This window comes from Aphelocoma coerulescens, chromosome 15 (genome assembly GCF_041296385.1).
Source record: "Aphelocoma coerulescens isolate FSJ_1873_10779 chromosome 15, UR_Acoe_1.0, whole genome shotgun sequence".
Taxonomy (NCBI): Eukaryota; Metazoa; Chordata; class Aves; order Passeriformes; family Corvidae; genus Aphelocoma; species Aphelocoma coerulescens.
Window position 1 is genome coordinate 7,003,734 of NC_091029.1, and position 17,984 is coordinate 7,021,717.

The 17,984-nt window shown below is 48.4% G+C and overlaps 1 protein-coding gene across 15 annotated transcripts in view; it reads left to right on the forward strand.

The window, feature by feature from the left end:
* Nucleotides 1-17,984, forward strand: part of FBRSL1 (fibrosin like 1) — a 508,757-nt gene that overhangs the window by 395,135 nt on the left and 95,638 nt on the right. The window lies entirely within an intron of this gene.

The following is a 17,984-nucleotide window of genomic DNA, read 5'->3' on the forward strand; positions in this document are numbered from 1 at the left end:
AGTTTCCCTTTCTGTTTAATCCTTGTAGTGTGTATGTGCTGAAGAAGAAAACTTATGTAAGATTTTGAATGGATTCTGTGCTCTTGCAAGAATGGCCAAACAACTTCTTCTGTTCATTTATTTATTTAACCGTATTTCAGGCTTTTCAAGTGAGCATATTTTAGAGGCAAAAGGGTGTTCGGGTGCTTATTTCTTTGTCTGTGGATTCCAGTTCAATACTAAAAGCAGAATTACAATTTAGTAAGTAGGAGATGCTTTTATTTTTTTGGAAAGTATCTGGTTAACCATTGCAATATTCTGGTGCATAAAGTAGTTAAGCTGTCTTAGCTGTGGGGAGAAAATGTATGTCAACAGAGATGCCATGTTAGCTGACTAATCCTCGGCTGATAGCAGCAAACCTGAAAGTAGTCTCAGGGAAGAAAATCTCTTTTTCCAGAGTTGTCCATATGAGCTGAGTCTTATACCTGTCACTTTTTTATTCTTTTTTTTTTTTTTAAACAGACCATTTCTGTAGCTGTGAAATAAATAAGAACAGAGCTATAAAGAGGAAAAGGAGTGTTGGTGCCTGGAAGCTGCTGAGATGAATGTTGAGGGTAGCTCCCAAAGACCTTCAGGCTTCAGAGGCAACACTAAACTTGCAAGCTGCGAGTTCCATTAACGTTTTTTAATGTTTTTAGTGGCAGTTCTTTCTTGTCAAGAAACTCCTTGTGTTTGACCAAGGCCATGACTAAGATCAGCCAACTTGCTTGGCATGCAAAGCATGCTTTATTCTTGTTAAAGCTGCTAAGGATACTGCGGAGCAAATGCCAGAAACTTAAGCAAATAGTCCATGTTTTACCAGAACTGGGCCAGATTTTGCAGCTCTTTGCAGCTCTGTGCTGGCAGCCCGTGCCCTGTGCTGCCACAGAGGCGCTGAGGCTACTGTACTCCAGTGGGATTTTTATGACATCCTTCACAAGCACCCCCGGCTGCTTCATTTCACACGTTATCATCAAAGTGTGCAACAAACTCCTTACATTGCACCAGACCTTCAGACAAGTGAGAGAGGGGGTTTGCTCCACGCTCAATTCTGACTGCAGTTCTGAAATAGGAGAAAATTGAGAAAGATTAAGAAAATTGTCTCGCATACCTACGCTGTTTGTCATGTTTTTAAAAGGGAACAAGTCTCACAGATGTTTTGATTGCCAAGTCAGAAATGCACTGCTCAGGGGGATAGAGTCCAGGGAAGTCATGTTGGGGGACAGAATAGCCCCCCAAGCTAGGAGGGGGTTCTGTGAATGAAGAAAAATGATGCAGTAGATGCTGATGCTGGTTGGGCTTCTCTCCCTGCCCTTGGCTGCCCAGAGCCTTCGGGATGCCCTCCAGGGAATGCTGCTGGGGGAAAGCAGCTCCTGCAGCCACCGGCCCCATCTGCCCTGTGCTGCTGAGCTGTGCTGGCCTCGGCCACATCCCTGCAGGTGATCCTGCTGCCAGCTGGGAGCGCAGGAGCCCCGCAGCCATTCAGGCAGATGCTGTGGGCAAGCAGCCTGGAGCCTCAGATCCATAATTGGCTCCCTGCAGCGCCGAGGCAGCTCCCACCTCACCCTGTGCTTTCCTGGGAGGCAGCAGCGCTGCTCCTCCCGGCTGCCCTGGCAGCCCATGGGCAGCCTGGGCACAGGACAGCCGTGCCTTGAACCCCCCGAGTGTGCTGGACATGCACAGCCTCGAGCAGAAGCACTGAAATCCCTATTTCAATATGTCTCTGCTGTTTTTCTGCCCGTGCTCCTCCCGTGCTGCATGGGAACAGTGGGGCTTCTCCAGGCTGTCCAATCTATAGCCAACTTCTGGAAATGTCGGTGCGTGTAGGGCAGTATCTTTGGGGAATTTTGGTTGCATGCTCCCTCTTCCCCACAATCCCTCCTTTTTTTCCCCAGAAGCATCTCAAAGCTGTGCAGTTCTGCAATTGAAATGTGCTATGGCTCAGAGAATTCCTTGGGATGCAGAGAGCAGGTTTGTGGCCAGCTGACAGGCTTTCTCTGCAGAGCTAACCACTGTACTCATGGGGGGAGGGGGGGCCCCAAGTAGAGCCATATTGTGGCTTCTAAAGATGAACCAGTGATAAAATTCCAAACACACCAATCCTGGAGTTTGGGGAACTTGATATCTAGACCCCTGTTTTGTAGCAGGGCCTGAATCTTACTTAGACCAAGCCAGAAATCATGTGAGCTGAGAGGTTTGGCCCTCAGAAGGGGGGACATGCTGGTGCAGAACCAGAGCTGAGACCTCTCCCGCCCCATGGCATCGTGCCACAGCGCAAAGCCTGCAGAATGCCGTAGTCAGTACGGATATTTTAGGTGAAGTACATGTGAGTGGAGGATCAATACCATATGGCATGCGTGTTAAAATAAAAACATGCGTACACTCCGGGCTGGATTTGCTGTATTCCGCACGAAAGTAGGGGTTTTTTATTGGGAAAATGGTTAGATTTGATGGCGGTATGTAATTAGTAGTTTGCCAGCAATAATTACAGGGCTGTGCTCCAGAATAAATGATGTAGCATTCCTGTGCATATAATATGGTATACCACAAAATAGGACTTGGAAAATTGCAACATTGCTGGATCATCATATATCTGACATGTTGAAGGGGTTTTTTTGCTCTGATAGTTTATGAAAAATAGTGAGTATGGTGCACTGTGAACCAAAAGGCTTGCTTTGTTAAATTAACCACAATTGCAACCACAAATTATGGCTTCTCAAACTATAGATTTAAGACTGGCTTTTCATAAATAGAGCTTCTTTGTGTTATAACAAAACATACACGAAAGAATGGAGCTGTACAGTGATGCCAAAGTAGCACTTTCAAAATCATCAGCCCATTCAAGCCTTTGGAATACAATCATAATATTTGTTTAAAGTTTAATATCCAGAAAGGAAATTCATAGAAATCCCATAAGCTTAACACAGTTCGGGTGTAATTTCTGTGTGCCTTAATGAAATAATAGCAAGATAGCAACCTTAAAAGATAGGTTTGTATTAATTTGAAAGTTTGTGTACATTTCAAAGTTTCACTTACACAAGTGAATAATTTGTCACTAAGTGACTAAGCAAAGTTTCTGTGAAATGAAACAGGATAGAAAAATCCTTCCATGTTTTCTTACACGTAACATGTCCATATATGCAAAGGACCCAAATCTTTCCAAGCAGAGGGAGTTATGCCAGTTTCTACCACAGGTAAATGTGCCCAAAAAAAGAGTTTTCTCCAATACTGGATGATAGCTGTAGATTTCTCCAAGTTTTAAAATATCCTACAGATTATTGGCATGCTCATCCCAATTTTGAAAGGCATACTTTTGGCAGCAGCCAACTGAGGAGAGCCATGTGTTAACATCCTGGTTTAGCAATATGTATTCCCACATGCTAAGCTCTCGTACAAATGCAGTTTTTATTGCTGTTGACTTCAAACAAAGATGCTTTGACATCTAAAGTTGTATATGTTACAGATGCAATGCCTAACCATACTCATGCTGTATATTTTAGGATGAGCTGGCTGTGGTCCCAATTATCCAATCGAGTATAAACACTCCTAGGATACAGGGCCCCATACGGAGAGTCGCTTCCCTGTGTTGTGCTGTGTTGTACAGCACTGGAACATCTTGCCGTGTCTGACGTTTTGTACTCCAGCTCATTTGCACGTTGTTGCTTAACACAATGTATAAATAACATATAGGAGCAGGCAACATCTCTTGTAGTCTGCCTTGGAACGTGGAACAAGCATCTTCAAGGATAGCTTGAGTCGCTCCCAAATCCACAGGGTAGCAGGCTCTCCCTTACTTTCCCATTCCATGTTTTCTCATCCTCACACTAACAGTGAGAAGGAGGATAATAATCCAGTTTGGAAGCATTTCTAAGAAAAAAAAAAAAAAAGTGTTATTTATTGGCCAAAATCTTTTGTGTGAAGCAGTTTAAGGCCTGCCATTTTGAAATGGTGGTTGGTGATTGGCTGTTCCTTTGCAGCAATAGGTTGGCTTTCTGGAAAAAATCCCTAAAAAGTTGAGTAGATGATTATTCTCCTTCCACTGTTACCCTCAGCAGGAAACCAGAGTTCTGCTTTACTTCTGCACATGTCTTTACAAGGAACCTGAGCCCAGGAAGGGCTGGCTGGAGCTGTCCTCTTCTGTGCTTGTGAAAGCTCCAGGTTTTGCCCTAGATACTGTAACCTCTGCGTTGGGAGAAAGTTTCGCGACGACTCATCCGCTACCTATTCTGTTTAGACTCTCCCAGCAGTAGAAATCCTGCCACTCCTTTCATTTGCATCCAGGACGTAGTTGAGCCGGCACTTTTGAGGTGTAGAAGCACCCCACATCACTCAGGAGCATCCCTTTGGGGGTGGTTTGCCAGGAGGGAGGTCTGTGATGGCTGACAGATCCATTGGGAGATGGGGAACCCCGGGGGCTGCATCACACTTGGCAAAAGTCCAAAAAAATACAAGTCTCACCCGTCTCCTTGTGGTTTTGTTCTTCAAAGGTAACTGGATTTGCACATAAGGTTTTCACTCCTGTGGCTGGCAGTGTGTACAGGAGTTCTTGTAATAATAATTAGCTGTAAATATTTTGCATCTAATTCTGAAAGGTTACTTCAAAGAAACATTTCTTCTTATCGCTCAGGATCTTTTCTAATGTTGAAATACACATTCATGAGTGAAGCACTGCAATTACAAGGATGTTTAGAGAATCACAAAGGTATTTATTCTTGTCCTGGCTAGTTTATAGTAGAAAAAATTGCAAGTGGAAAGGCTAAGAAAATGTATTCTAAAAACAAACGTGTAATTGTTTTGTTGAGAGTTAGAGTCAACAGTGTTTATTCATGAGGCTTAGTTGCCCCAGGCGAGAGCAATCAGACTGGAGGTACCACCTCCTGTATCCTTGTTCTCTTTAATTGGAGCCATAGCCTTGGATGCCCCGAGGCGAAGGGCCGTCTCTAACTGTATTCTGTTCGGTTTAAGAACATTTGAAAGTGCAGTGGAAAAAAACATTCTTTTGTTTAGACAGTTTCAGACTTCCCCTCCCTCTTCTGTTCAGCAAGTGAAAATTGTATGTCAAAATTAAGCTCTTGAGCAGCTATAGATTTTGCATGTAATGTGATCCTCCAATGGCTAAATAGTTTTGCAGTGTTGTTAGGCCCGGGAGCGGAGCTGTGCGTCACCAGCAGGCTCTGGGATGGATGCAGAGCTGCAGCCCTGCTCCGGTGCTGTCTGCACAGCCCTGGCAGGCAGCTGGCACTCCTCGTTGGCCCCACTGCGCTCCCTCGCCCCACACACACCAGCTTTTGCGGCAAATCAGAGCATATTTTAACAGTTGCTCTGCAAATTCCTGTGTAACTTCATTTCTATTTTGGGCCCTGTGAGGGTACCTAGTGCAGCCCCAGCCTGGGGGCAGGTTCAATAACAGATTCAATAAAACTCCTCTCCGGCTGCCTCCCAACTGAAGCCCAGGTGGGGACACATGATGCAGGAGGCAGCAGCATCTGTTATTGAATCTCGCCCGGAGTTTATCCAAGCTCTTCCTGAGTGTTTTTCTACTCTCTCTACTGTATAATCCCGATTTCCTCATGATATCTTTATGCAACACAATGGTTAAGTGCTTTCTCCGTCTGTTGTCAGCACTGCCGGTATCAAACTGCTTTTGCTTGAAGCTTTTAGCTCCAAAATAAGAAGTGTGCTCTGTCTCGGGGTGAGAGGAGCGTCTTCCATGCTCTCTTCAAGCATCAGTCTGATCTGATGGATCCTGTCTCGTGGGAGGGCTCTCCACTTGAGACAGATATGCTGGTAGAGTGGATGGCTGTGATCCTGCAGCCTTGAGTCAGGCCTGAGTGAAAACAATAGCCCCAGCCTATCTCATCTCATCTCTGAGAACAGTCATGCTGGCCCCACACCCTGGCGTCCCAGCACCTTCAAGAGATTAGCACCAGCGTGGTATGGAGTCCCTCCTGTGGTCTGCTCATGCTGTGTGTAAGGTGTTGGTGGTCAGATAGAATCTTGAAAAGAGGAGAAAACAAGAATACACCCCATCTAAGCTTCGCTCTCACTTTGCCCCAGCCCAGTGACTGGCCATGGTGCTCTAAGAGGAGAGTTCAAGCAAGTAACACCCAATGTTTTCATTGTGGTTTGCACATTCGAGGGCTGAACCGAGAACACAAAGTGAGCATCTGATATTGCAGCCTGTGTGCACTTAGCCACCACTCCCCGCCTTTCTGGAAGGGTGTTTAGTGGTTTCCCCTGCCATTGATGCTACTTTAGGTTTATTCTGTGCTGCTTCAAACCACCTTTGTCCCCCGATATGTTCTACTGCAGTCAGAAGTAGGCAAGAAGGGGAAGGGATGGTGTGGCAGGTGACTGATGGGATGAGTCCTTGGCTCCAGGAACACTTGTCCTTCACTGGTGGTGACTCTGCCAGTTCCTCTGTAGGTCCATGCAAACAGACATTTGGAGCTCTTCAGAGCCCTTTCAGGGGAATGGCCTTTCATTTCCCACATCTTCTTAAAACAATGTTATCGAGTGGTTTACCAGATATCCCAGATTTTCTAGGCTATCATTCCAGTCGTATCTTCACTGCAGCAAATAACAAGGCTTTAAAAGGCACCTATTTATTTAGTTATTTCATACAACTGGCAAGGCTTAAGTCCTGTCCCTGAATGGTATCAATTCTAGTAATAAGTATGTCATAGCCCTGGAGACATTATCTAAATAATCACAGCCTTCTAGAGTCCAGATTTCAGATTTGAGTTATTAGGTTTAAACTTCTGGTCTTCTTAGCAAAACACCTTCTCTTCCATCCCGTTTCATTGCCCCTGATCCAAGGTTGAACCGTCTAGAGGATGGCATAATATTTGCTGCATATTTGCCTTGACAAATGGCTAATTCCCACTCGGATCCGTGGGGGTTTGCTGTGCACCAGGGACAGCAGGCTCCTTGGCTTCCTTGCCGAGAATATTTGTTTAAATGCAGCAAGTCCTTTCTCCAATGTTGTCTTTGCAGAATGTGGAAGGGTGAGCCTTTTGATGTTTGTATTTACTGTGTTTTCACATCTGGATGTCATTTGTGACACAGGCTCTCCTCCTTTTTCTATCCCTGTGTCTTCCTGTAAAATTCATTTTGAACATACAAGCTCATGTGGCTTTAATGTGTAGTAGTCGGCCAATGCATTTAGCAGGCCTATAGTAGCCCAATAAAGCGGTACCTTGGGTCATGCTGTGCGCTCTTGTAAATTTATCCTGAATTAACCCTGATTGGCATCCAGCTCCCCTGCTGTAAAGATACAGATGTGCATGCTCTCCAACATCTGCTGCTTCATGAGGAGCTGTGCCATAAATCCACAACCCCCCGTGACCTGCAGCCTGGGCTGAGGGTTTGGGGATGCTTGTGCTCCTGTGCTCCCCGCTCGGGGTGGGTACCTGCAGGAGGCAGGTGGCAGCACCCCTGACGCAAGGGCAGCTCCATCCTTGCGTTTTCACATGAAAATCCTGTTGGTGTTGCAAGAGGGTGTTCTTCTCCCTGAGCAACACCAAGGTACAGCCTCCGGTGTAGATCCTTCTTGTGGCTCCCTGTTTGATGCAAGTGGTTTGAATATCCTCATCCAACAGGTTTCTTTGGGGCTCGTATTAATTCAGCCTCATCTTTTAAAATGCAAACTCGGGCATGGCAGAGCAGGCTTTCTCTGCTGCCTTCACTTGCAGAGGAAAGCAGGGGAAGGAGATCAGTCAGAGCAGCCAGAGCGTCACTGCAGTCCTGCAGCCAGCCAGGATGCAAAGGGAAAAACATACCCATCAATTTCTAAATGTCAGCTGAGATCCCTTGGAAATTATTTATTGCGTCTGCTGTCGTATTTAATGATTTAACAATATACTAATAATCATAATATATTAACTTTGTGTAGTGATACACCAATCAATATAAAATAATGAACACATCTAATGGATTTAATAGTATACAGATGTTTACCACCTTTCTCCCTGAAGATTTTCAGATAATTTCCCCAGGCCAGCTGAAAGCCAAGCTCAGGCCATTCCTTTCCCCTATCCCAGAGGCAGTTGCAGTGCTGGGGCCATGTGGGGACACCCCAAACACTGCTGAGCGAGGGCCGGCAGTGCAGAGCGGGCTGCTGGGGTGCAGAGTGAGGTGGTGGGGTGCAGAGCTGGCTGTCGGGGTGCAGAGTGAGGTGGTGGGGTGCAGAGCGGGCTGTCGGGGTGCAGGCTGAGTGCACGGAGGCTGCTGACCGGGGAGGGGACCATGCTGAAGGCTCGTGGGTGTGACACTCCAATCCTACACGGGGAGACGAGGGCAGGGGCTGGCCCCATCCCCATGAATCAGATTTACTGTGGCAGGCGCTAACCAGGCATGTCAGGCAGCGGGGATTGTCGGCCCTGTGGCCATTGATTAACCATTTATTAAAGCACCTATGAATCACGGCAATAGTAATTATATTTTAAATATACCTACTAACAACTGTTTTGCAATGGGGAAGGTTAATCACGATTAAACGTTTCCTTTGCTTTTCTCTTCTCCCTCTGCCCGGATCCAAGTCCCCTGGAGGTCCAAATGCGTCTCAGGGACACAGGAGGCTGCAACTAACATGGAAAATAGAGGGAAAGGAGCCCAAACTCAGCCCATCAACAGACTGGTGGAGGGGAGGAGCGTGCGCACACACACACGCCAGACATGCACATGCCCGGGTGTTCAGGGAGCGCTGACACGCTTCATCCACCCTTCGACCGTGCGCACACACACACTGTGCACAGACCGTGCACGCAGAAACCACACACGCCGAGCACATACCCAGACGCCGGCTGTGTGCACGCACACGCGGGCCACATACACGCACACGGGCCGTGCACACGCTGGCTGTGCACACGGACACGGCACGCACAGCCTGCACGAAGCTGCAGCCCGTGCACACACACGGACACAGACCGCGCACACACACAGATTGCAAACACGGCTCACACACACAGATTGCAAACACGGCTCACACACACCTGCCATGCAGACACACCCGGTGCACCTGGATGTGGGCCGTGTCCGCGCAGCCCCTGCACACCTGTGCACATGTGCACGCCCAGGCAATCACAGGGCACGGGGCGGGCACTCCTGCACACACACTGTCGCTGGCATTCACACTCGCACTAAACTCACGCTCCCTCTCGCACCTCTCGCCTCCCCCGCCCGCGCGCTCCCGCTGCGCGCGCCCCGCGCCCGCTGCCCCGACGGCGGGACCCGCGCGCGCGCCCGCGGCGGGGCGGGGCCAGGGCGCGGCGGGCGCGCGCGCGGGAGCGGCGCGGAGCTCCGCGTCTCGCGGCCCGATTGGCCCGGCGGCGCGGGCGGGCGCGGGGCGGGGCGGGGCGGGGCGGCGCGGCCGCGCGGAGCAGTCGCGCCGCGGAGCGCCCGGGGAGCGGCACCGCCGCCGCGGAGCGGAGCGGGCTCGGCGCGGTGCCTCCCCGTCCATGCTTGGGAATAATGGCTACCGAGGCGTGAACCACGAAAAGAAAGAAAGAATCCCGCCGCCGGGGGAAGCCCCTGGATGGGGCCGGGCTGGCGCTGCCTGCGGAGCTGAGCGTTCCCCTGCTCCTCTCCTCGGATGCCGGCCGGAGTCGCCGCCTGGGTCGCTTTTTTTTTTTTTTCTGGGTTTTTTTTTTTTTGCCTTTTTTTGGTGCGTCTGTGGGCTTTTCGCCCCGTCGTGTGTTTTTTGGCCCCGCGGGTGATGGACCCGTAGCGCCGTCTGCACGGCGGCTCCAGGGCTGAGCGGGCGCGGGGGCGCAAACTTTGAGCCCCGGGTTCGGCCGGAGGGAGAAAAAAAACCCAAGGGGGAAAAAATAAAAAGAAGAAAAAAAGCGAGGAGACGCTGTGTCTGCAGCCCCAGGAAGAGCGGAGGGAAGGAGCGAGCGGCGGAGGACCGCGGCGGGAGGAGGAGGAGGCGGGGGCCGGCGGGACCCCCGGGGCACCTCCGGGCCGGGATCCGCGTTGTGCCGCTGCGGGGGGGCCCCGAGCGGCTCCACTCCGCGCCGCGCCCGCCCGGCCGCGCCCGGAGGATCATCCCGCGGGGGCCCGGCGGGCCGGCGGGGCTCGCCATGGTCTGCGCGCTGCGCGGTGAGTAGCGGCGGGCGGGTGGGCGCCCTCCGGGCCGGGGACCCTCCACCCTCGGGGACTTCTGGTCCCCTCCCCGAGCCCCGTTCCTCGGCGGGGGAAGTGTTTTCCAGCCGGGGAGCTGGCGGCTTTGCGGTCAGGCGAGGGGAGGAAATCGCCGTGCTTCCCGCCGGTGTGGTGGCGGCTCCGTGCGTGCGGTCTCTGTGTGTTTCGCTTTTTCTTCTTTTCTTCTTGCGCCGTTTTCGGTGCAGCCGGAGAGAGGTTGGTTCGGTTTTCCCGGCCGTGCCGCCGGCCCCCGCCAGCCCCGGTGGCTTCTCGGGGTGGTTCGCGCCGCCTTCTCCCGAGCGGGGGTCGGGATGCCGAGGGGTAGGAGCCGCTCGTTGCCCATTCCCGGCGGCGAACCGAGGAGCGCTCCGAGCAGAATTATGGAGGGTTTTTTTTGCGGGAGAAACTGGGTGTGTTTAAATAAAACACAAGACAAGAAAGAGGCGCAGCAGCGCGGAGCTGCTTGGATGCGATGCGCTCCCCAGCTGCCTTTTTTTTTTCACCCCATTTCGCACATTCCTCTAGTGCGACCGCATCCCCCTTCCCACCCTCGCGGGTGCGGGGAGGATGAATAATAAATACTGAACCTCTGCCTTCCCCGGGCGGCAGCTCCCGAGCCGGGGCAGCGCGGGTGACCCGGCGGACACGGCTGCTCCCACCCACCCGCGGGTGGCCGTGGCGGCCCCGCAGCCCAGCTCCGTGGGCTCCTCGCTGGTCCCCTTCAGCGGAATATCGCGACTCTGTCGGGTGTTGGTGGTGGGCTGGCGCTATAGCCGGCTGCCGGATGAGGCCGGTGTTGGTCTGGGATTTCTGGCTGTTGAAAACGGTAACAAACTCAAAAATCCGTGCCCGGCGATTTAACCCCTTCGGTGCGGCCACAGCCCCTCTACTCACAAGGAATAGCAAGTCTGGAAATGGTCGTCGTGGAATTTTTTTTTTTTTCCCCGTGTGTCTTTTGGCCAGAGAAATCCCCGCCGCTCCTGGGCCGGGCGGGTTGTGCGGGCCAGGCTGGATCGCGGGGTGCGGGGCTGCCGGGCTCTGCTCCCCTCCCCGCGCCTGCTGCGGGGCCCCTCTGCTTAGCCTGAATGAAAAATTTAATCCAATTAAGAAATTAAACCTTGTGTGTTTAAAGTGACAAATTTGAAAAGGGGAGGGGGAGGTGAAGTAAGATTTCCAGGTCACTGGTTAACTAAGGATGGTTAGGAAGAGGAGCTCGGGAATAAGAAGGATCTTTTTAAATGGCAAAGGCTTGTGTGTCTCTCTGGAATTTAAACTGGTTTTTAGGCTAGTAAAATCTTCTTGAAGTTGCGCATTTATCTCAGGAGGCTGCTTGCCAGCTAATCTTCTCAAGGCATGTCCTGATTTTTTGTAACATTACAGTATCTGAGGTCCTTTTAACCTAATTTTGTAACAAAGATAATTTCTTGTTACGTAAGTTACTGTTCTGAATGATTGCTTTGGGTCTTGGAGAGCATCCTTAACTGGTCTCCCCTGTGCCACAGAAACTGGAATTATTTACTTCGTTATCAATTCTTGAAAGAAAGCCTTGCTCAACTGGAAAAGGCTGCCAAGGTATTACAGGAAAATAGAGTCTTCACGTTCTTCTTTCTAGAGAGTTAAATCTCTGGTCATCCCTGATCAGAATTTACTTCAGAGGTTTATGTTTATGTATAAATCCGATTTTCCCCACATACGGACTTACAAGGGTGAGCTGCTTGAATTATACACACGGCATTAACTTCCCACAAGTGGCAGACTCCTAATACTCTCTTTCAAGAGTTTTCTTCTTTGCTGACAGCAGTTCCCTAAAACTGCCCTGTGCTAAAGCCAAAAGGCACCAGCTTGAGATGCCTGGTTTTCTTTTCCAGTGGAGATTAATGCTATAAGACAAGGCAGGCAGCATTTTATTTAGCTGGATACCAAGTTTTCACTAGTACACAGTGGGGTTTTTTAAAATTTATTTTATTTTGGTTGGAAGGTGGGCTATTCTGAGTGAAACCTTAAGCCTTGTTTATCTGAGAGGGGCAGTCTGTTCTGAAGGAGCAAAATATATCCCAGTGTTATTCTATCGGGACATGCAGTCATCTGTTGGACCTTGTGGCCTGGGCTGGCTAAATCAAATAGCAGTGTCACACATAGCTCTGGTATTTGGAAGTTTAAAAAGGGATTGGAGTATGTCTCAAGTTCCAGTGACAAAACTGCAGATATTTAGCAGTAGCTGATACTTTTATTTTCCTTTGATTTTCAAGAATGTGCAATCTTGAAGCGTTAACTTTGAGCAAGGGGTATAAATATTGGTGTTTGCTGCTGTTGCTTTTTAAACTAAAACCTGGTAGGATGTTTAGTGGTGATGTGTTGACAGAAGTGGCAATGAAAAGGGCTGCATTCTTCAGCTGGACAGTCTGTGCTGTATGGTACTTTTGGAAAGCGCAGATGTGTATGTCATTTTCTGCCTTAAATATTTTCTTTCTTTCTTTCTTTCTTTCTTTTTTTTTTTTAATCCCATGACTCCCAGCATCCTTGTGTTGAATGAGCCGCAATGTCTAGGGCTTGTGGTGTCTGGATATATTGGAATACAAAGCAGTCTTCTTAAATCCATTATAGATTCAGTCAAGTAAAATTATTTGTATCATCAGAATAGGAAATGTAGGCTGGTTAATTTTAATAACTTTATGAGTTTGCAAGATCTGAGGTCAGGTAGGTGTAAGAATGTGTTACTCCTTGCTTAATACCATGTTTGAGCAAAGATTGGCATCGTGCATCAGAAGTGGAAATTTTAGAGTCTCCTGTAAGTCTTTTTGTATCTTCTGAATAAAGATGGAAATTCTAAACTAGGTAAAGAAACACATGGTTTTACCAGAAATTATTTCTTAGACTGATCAATTACGAGGGGATGTAATGAGAAATATACTCCTTAGGGGGAGGAAGGAGGGATTGCCATTACATAATATCCCTTGGGAGAATTTCTGTATTGCATAATGAGGTTGATGATGGAGCATTTGGGGAAAATGCCTATGGATAGGAATTTGTTCTTCAGATTTCCATCAGGAAAACATATTACTGGAAAACAGGCTTGTTAGAACTGATATGTTAGTAGGTGGGTGCTTTGCCTCTATACACGTTTCTTTTGTTCTCATAACTACTGTGTAAGAGATTAGGTAACTCTAAGATTGGAACATCCACAGAATGAGAGATGCCAGTGAATAATTTCCTCATTTACTTAACACCAAGGGTAAACCATTAAGGTCTTACATTCTGTTCTAGGCTTTGTTAAATTATTTCTGTTTATCTATTGAAAATAGGTCCTGAGGAGGAGTAAATCGCTAGCCTTAACGGTGTAAACGCAAATTGCCTTGCCCTCATGCTGGTGAAAATGAAATACATAGAAACATACATAGGTGATGTGTAGATTTAGCAAAACTTGGGAGCTGGATACATATTTTTAGAGTCCTTGTGATATCCTAAGGATCACCTAGGAGTTGTCTTTCAGATGGAGAAGCAAGCACTTGTTAAAAGTTACTTAAATACAGCCTTACTTTTTTAGTAGCAATTGCCTTAAGGAACTGCTTAATAGGAAAATAATCCATTTCCACACACCTGCCCTTCAGCACTGTCGATGCTCGGAGTCCAGGAGCCACAGCCTGGCCCAGAGGTGTTAAAACCAACAGAGGAGAAGGTGAACAACCTTAACACCTCTGTCACTGCTGGGGAATTCACTTTAATTTGAGCTGCTCGTTTAAAACCTCGAGTGCTGGTTGATTTTAGCAGTGTTTCAGACGGCTCGGCCAGCTTCTGTCCCTGGAGCTGCAGACGTGTTCCAGCTTGGTGGCTTGCTGTGGCAGTCGGGCGGCGGGGCCGCAGTGACCCCTGACGGCGGCGGCGGGGTCGGTCCCCGGTGGGCGCAGCCGGGCGGGGCTGGGGGCTGCAGGTGCGGGGCGCTCGGGGCCGGGCGCGGGGAGCGCGGCGTGCGCCACCGCGTGGCTGCGGGCGCGCACTGCGCCCAGGTGCGCTCCCAGCGCCGCCCGGCAGCGGGGCCGGGCTCCGGCTCGGGGCAGCGGCGCGTACCTGTCCCGGCTGCGGCATCCCGTCCCTGGAAACGCAAACCGCAGGGGCTGGCCGGGGTGTTGCTGTCCAAGTTCGCGTCAGGGCTTGGCTTTCCAAAAATTAGGAGCGTGGTGCTGGAGTTAAGCAGTGAGGGTTTGCATAAAGGAATTAGTGACGTTTCTGCACCACCGCCGTCAAGGAAATGGAAGATAAGCGTTGAGTGATAGTGATGTCAGGACTTGATTGCAAGTGGTGATTTTCCTTGCTGCCCTGTCCTGTTACCTGCCAGGCTTCACGGGCAGGGACCCCTGCATTAGCTATCTCACAGGCACAGGTAATGACAGCATCTCTCAAGGTAGCTCATGTAATTTTGAGCACAATCTGTGATTGATTGTTCTTGGAAACTTCAACTAGAACGGTGCTGTTGAGATGGATATAGAAAAATAGGTTCTTGAGAACACCCATTTGTACCTTATAGAGCTGCATGGAAAGGGTTAAAGATAATGTGTGTTCTTTAATACTATAAAAATAAACCTTATTTCTCGTGGGTGGTAAGAGGAGAGCTGGAGTTTACACGAAGGCAGCATTTCAAGGTGGCCGTTTGTGTTGTTACCAGAGATATTTCTAGCTTGCTTACAAAATGAGGTGTTTTTTAAAATACTTTTATTTTTGCAAGTACTCAGTCTAGCTTATGTTCTTGTGGAAAAAGTGTTACAGTTAAATTGCTGTGGAAGGTAGCTGCAGGATTTTTAATATTGAGTTGAAGTAGGCTGGGTACATTGTTTGCCATAATGTTTCTGTGGGGGGTAAAAAACATCTGTACATAAATGCTCTTCCTGCAGTAACTGCTATTCCAGAGGAGAATCAGGGACAACAATGGATATAAATCTTGGGGGTTTTTTTCCTGGAGGAATCAACAATAAAAAGTGTGTAGGCTGTTAAGATGCCTGCAAGAATATCCTTACTCCAGAGCTGTCGGTTATAAACTTATAGTGTAGTCTGCCTTCAAAATGGTTGGAAATCTGTCATAAATATCTCTTTTCCACATCCCTTCTATCTCCCTGGATGATTGGCTTTCTAGCAAAGCCTTCCGTAGAGGGTGTACTGTAATCCTTTTACGTTACTCCTTCAGTGCAGATTACGCAGCAAGAAATAATTAGGAGATTAATTTTCACCTGTCACTGCCAATAATAGATAACCTTGATACAGTGACAGGGCGAGGAATTTGGGGAGCGGAAAAGCGTTTAACCCTGTAGTGATTGCTGCAGGGACCAGGCAGAAAATGGTTGCCAGAACATGACCTCCCTGCTCGCTGTCACGGAAAGGCAGAGACGTGCAAGGCTTTCAGCTCCCCCGTCTCCCGCGGACTCTTTGCCTTTATCCGCGAACGTGCGCTGTAAAATTCGCTCTGTGCCGCAATGGTGCCACATGCGCCTCGTGCTAATCAGCCCGGAGCAGCCGTCGGAGACCTTTGTAGCTTAGTCTTTTAATTCAAATGCAGTTCTGTTGCTTTTCATGATTTCAATTCCCAATCTGACTGGTATTCCTAGGCTGCGAGGGAAAGGAGCAAACTAATGAAGATGGCTTCATTAGGCAGAGCATGGTTTAGCCCTTGCTTCTCTCCAACAAATGCAGCTGAAAAAACATCCCAGAAGTAACTGGGTGTTTGGTCTTCAGAGAAAGCAGAGCTGAGGTGTTTCTGCTCCCTTTCAAAATTAATTACTAGCTCTCATCAGGTGAGCTTAAAAATGCAGCCTGTGCTCTAAGGCGCTGAAGGTAAATGGGAAGGGGAAAAAAAAGCCACTCTCTCCCCCCCCCCGACACACACACTGGCTTCTTTTTTATTTTTTTCTCTCTTTTGTGCTTAAGTTTACAATCTGTTGAAAATGTAATGGGAAACCAGCCTACAGAAAATGCCATTATTCATATCATCGGGAGCTCATTTATTTTATCTGCAATAGTAATGATAAGACAGACTGCTTGGCAATGCTGATAAGCTGAGAAATATCTTAGAGCTATTTGTAAAAGTTAAAGCAGATCTTGGTACTGAGAGATAGGGAAACTGATGAGCCTTTGGGCAATCTGCAGAGCTGAAAGCTAATAAAGATTTTAATAGGAAGGCCTCATTAGGATTAGGGAGATCTATTATCTGCGATTTACACAACACAAACAGTGGGGCAACTTCAATTTTTGCTTCTTTGTTCATTAAATACTATTGCTGAATGTGAAGCCTTTTAACTCGGATCTGGATCTCTTGCTCTTCAAGGAGCCATCACTAGTTGATGGTTGAGCAAAGATGAAAGGGCAGCTGATGTGGGAATGTGTTTGCCACACAGGAGCAGTGCCAGCAAGCCCTCACAGTCAGGGACCAGTCGCTTGTTGGAGGTATAGAAATGCAGTTGTTTGCAGGCGCCTGGGTGGCAGGATTCTCCTTAGTGTCTTTTTTTCTGCTGTGAACAATATTTATAAACTTCTGGCCCTGAACAGCATCTTTAGAAAGAAATAAGCACATTGCTGTTGTGCTGGTTCTCTGGATGGTGGCCCTGAAATACTGCTGTGGGGTAGCCTGGCCACCCAGCTCAGCCTAGTGAAGTGGCTCCTTCATTAATCGTGATCACCTCATGGATCTGTTCTAGTAGAGGAGCTGTCTCCAGTGCCATTGGGGTTGCTGTGGTAGGAGTATGTGCCATGGGTGACCTGATCAAATGGTTTGGTAGTTACACAGCAGGAGTGATTTTAGCACCATGTGCATTCTTAGATGTGTGGTGTAGAAAACCTCACTTTTTGAGGTTGTGCAAATACCTCATGGGCTCAGTTGCTTTAGTCCCCATATGTAGCACAGTGTGTAAGGTGCATGTAAGCTGCTGAAAGAACATTAGTTTACCCAGGATTTTCCGAGGTATTTAATATTTTTTTTCAAGGACCATCCAGGCATTTTTTGTGGTTGAACTGCATTGTGGAGCAGAAGCTGTGCTGGAAAATTCTTTGGTTTGCGTTTGAGGTCCAAACCGCATTGTAACCTGATTCTGCTAACCTGCAGGTGAAACCCTTTTTACACACAGGTGATGAGATCTAATTGAACCTCTAATGTAGATGAAGGGCTTTGTTAGGTGATATCCATGCTGGATGTGAGGCCACATGTGTGACCACACCTGTGTTTGGGAGCTGTCTGTTTTCTTCCCTGTGTGGAGCACACAACTGTGCAAGAATCTCAGCTTCTCCCCATTTTCATGGCACACACCAGCTCCTCTGCTGCTGCTGGATCAGATAACCCCAGTGGTAACTACAGTAACATTGCTTCCATGGAAAAGTAATATTTGGAAAGCATGTTCTTGTATCTTCAACTGCCTTTAATATGATGTAGCAGCCAAAACCCAAAAGAGACCACAGCACCACAAGCCACAGAGAAGTCTATTCCAGACTGTAGGTTGAGTTCTGCTGGTTCAAACCAGTGCTTTCATAGGGCCTACAGAGAGCAGCACAATGATACATTTAACTCTAAGTATTCCATCCTCCATGTGCTTAAGGAACTTGGAGCAGCTGGAGCTGTAATCCCCTCCCCTTTGCCCTCAGCAGCGTGGAGACAGATGGGCAGGGCTGGGAGCACCTCCTGCCCAGGACTAAAACAAGTTTCTCCCAGTGGGTTGGTGTCAGTCTGTTGTATCTTGTTTGTAAGCACTCACAGGTTCTGTCAGCGAACCAGCGTGGCCTCCGAAAGAAGTAGCGCTATTTGCACCTAACGTGTTGCTCCAGCAGGGCTGCCATTTGAGAAGTTTCTA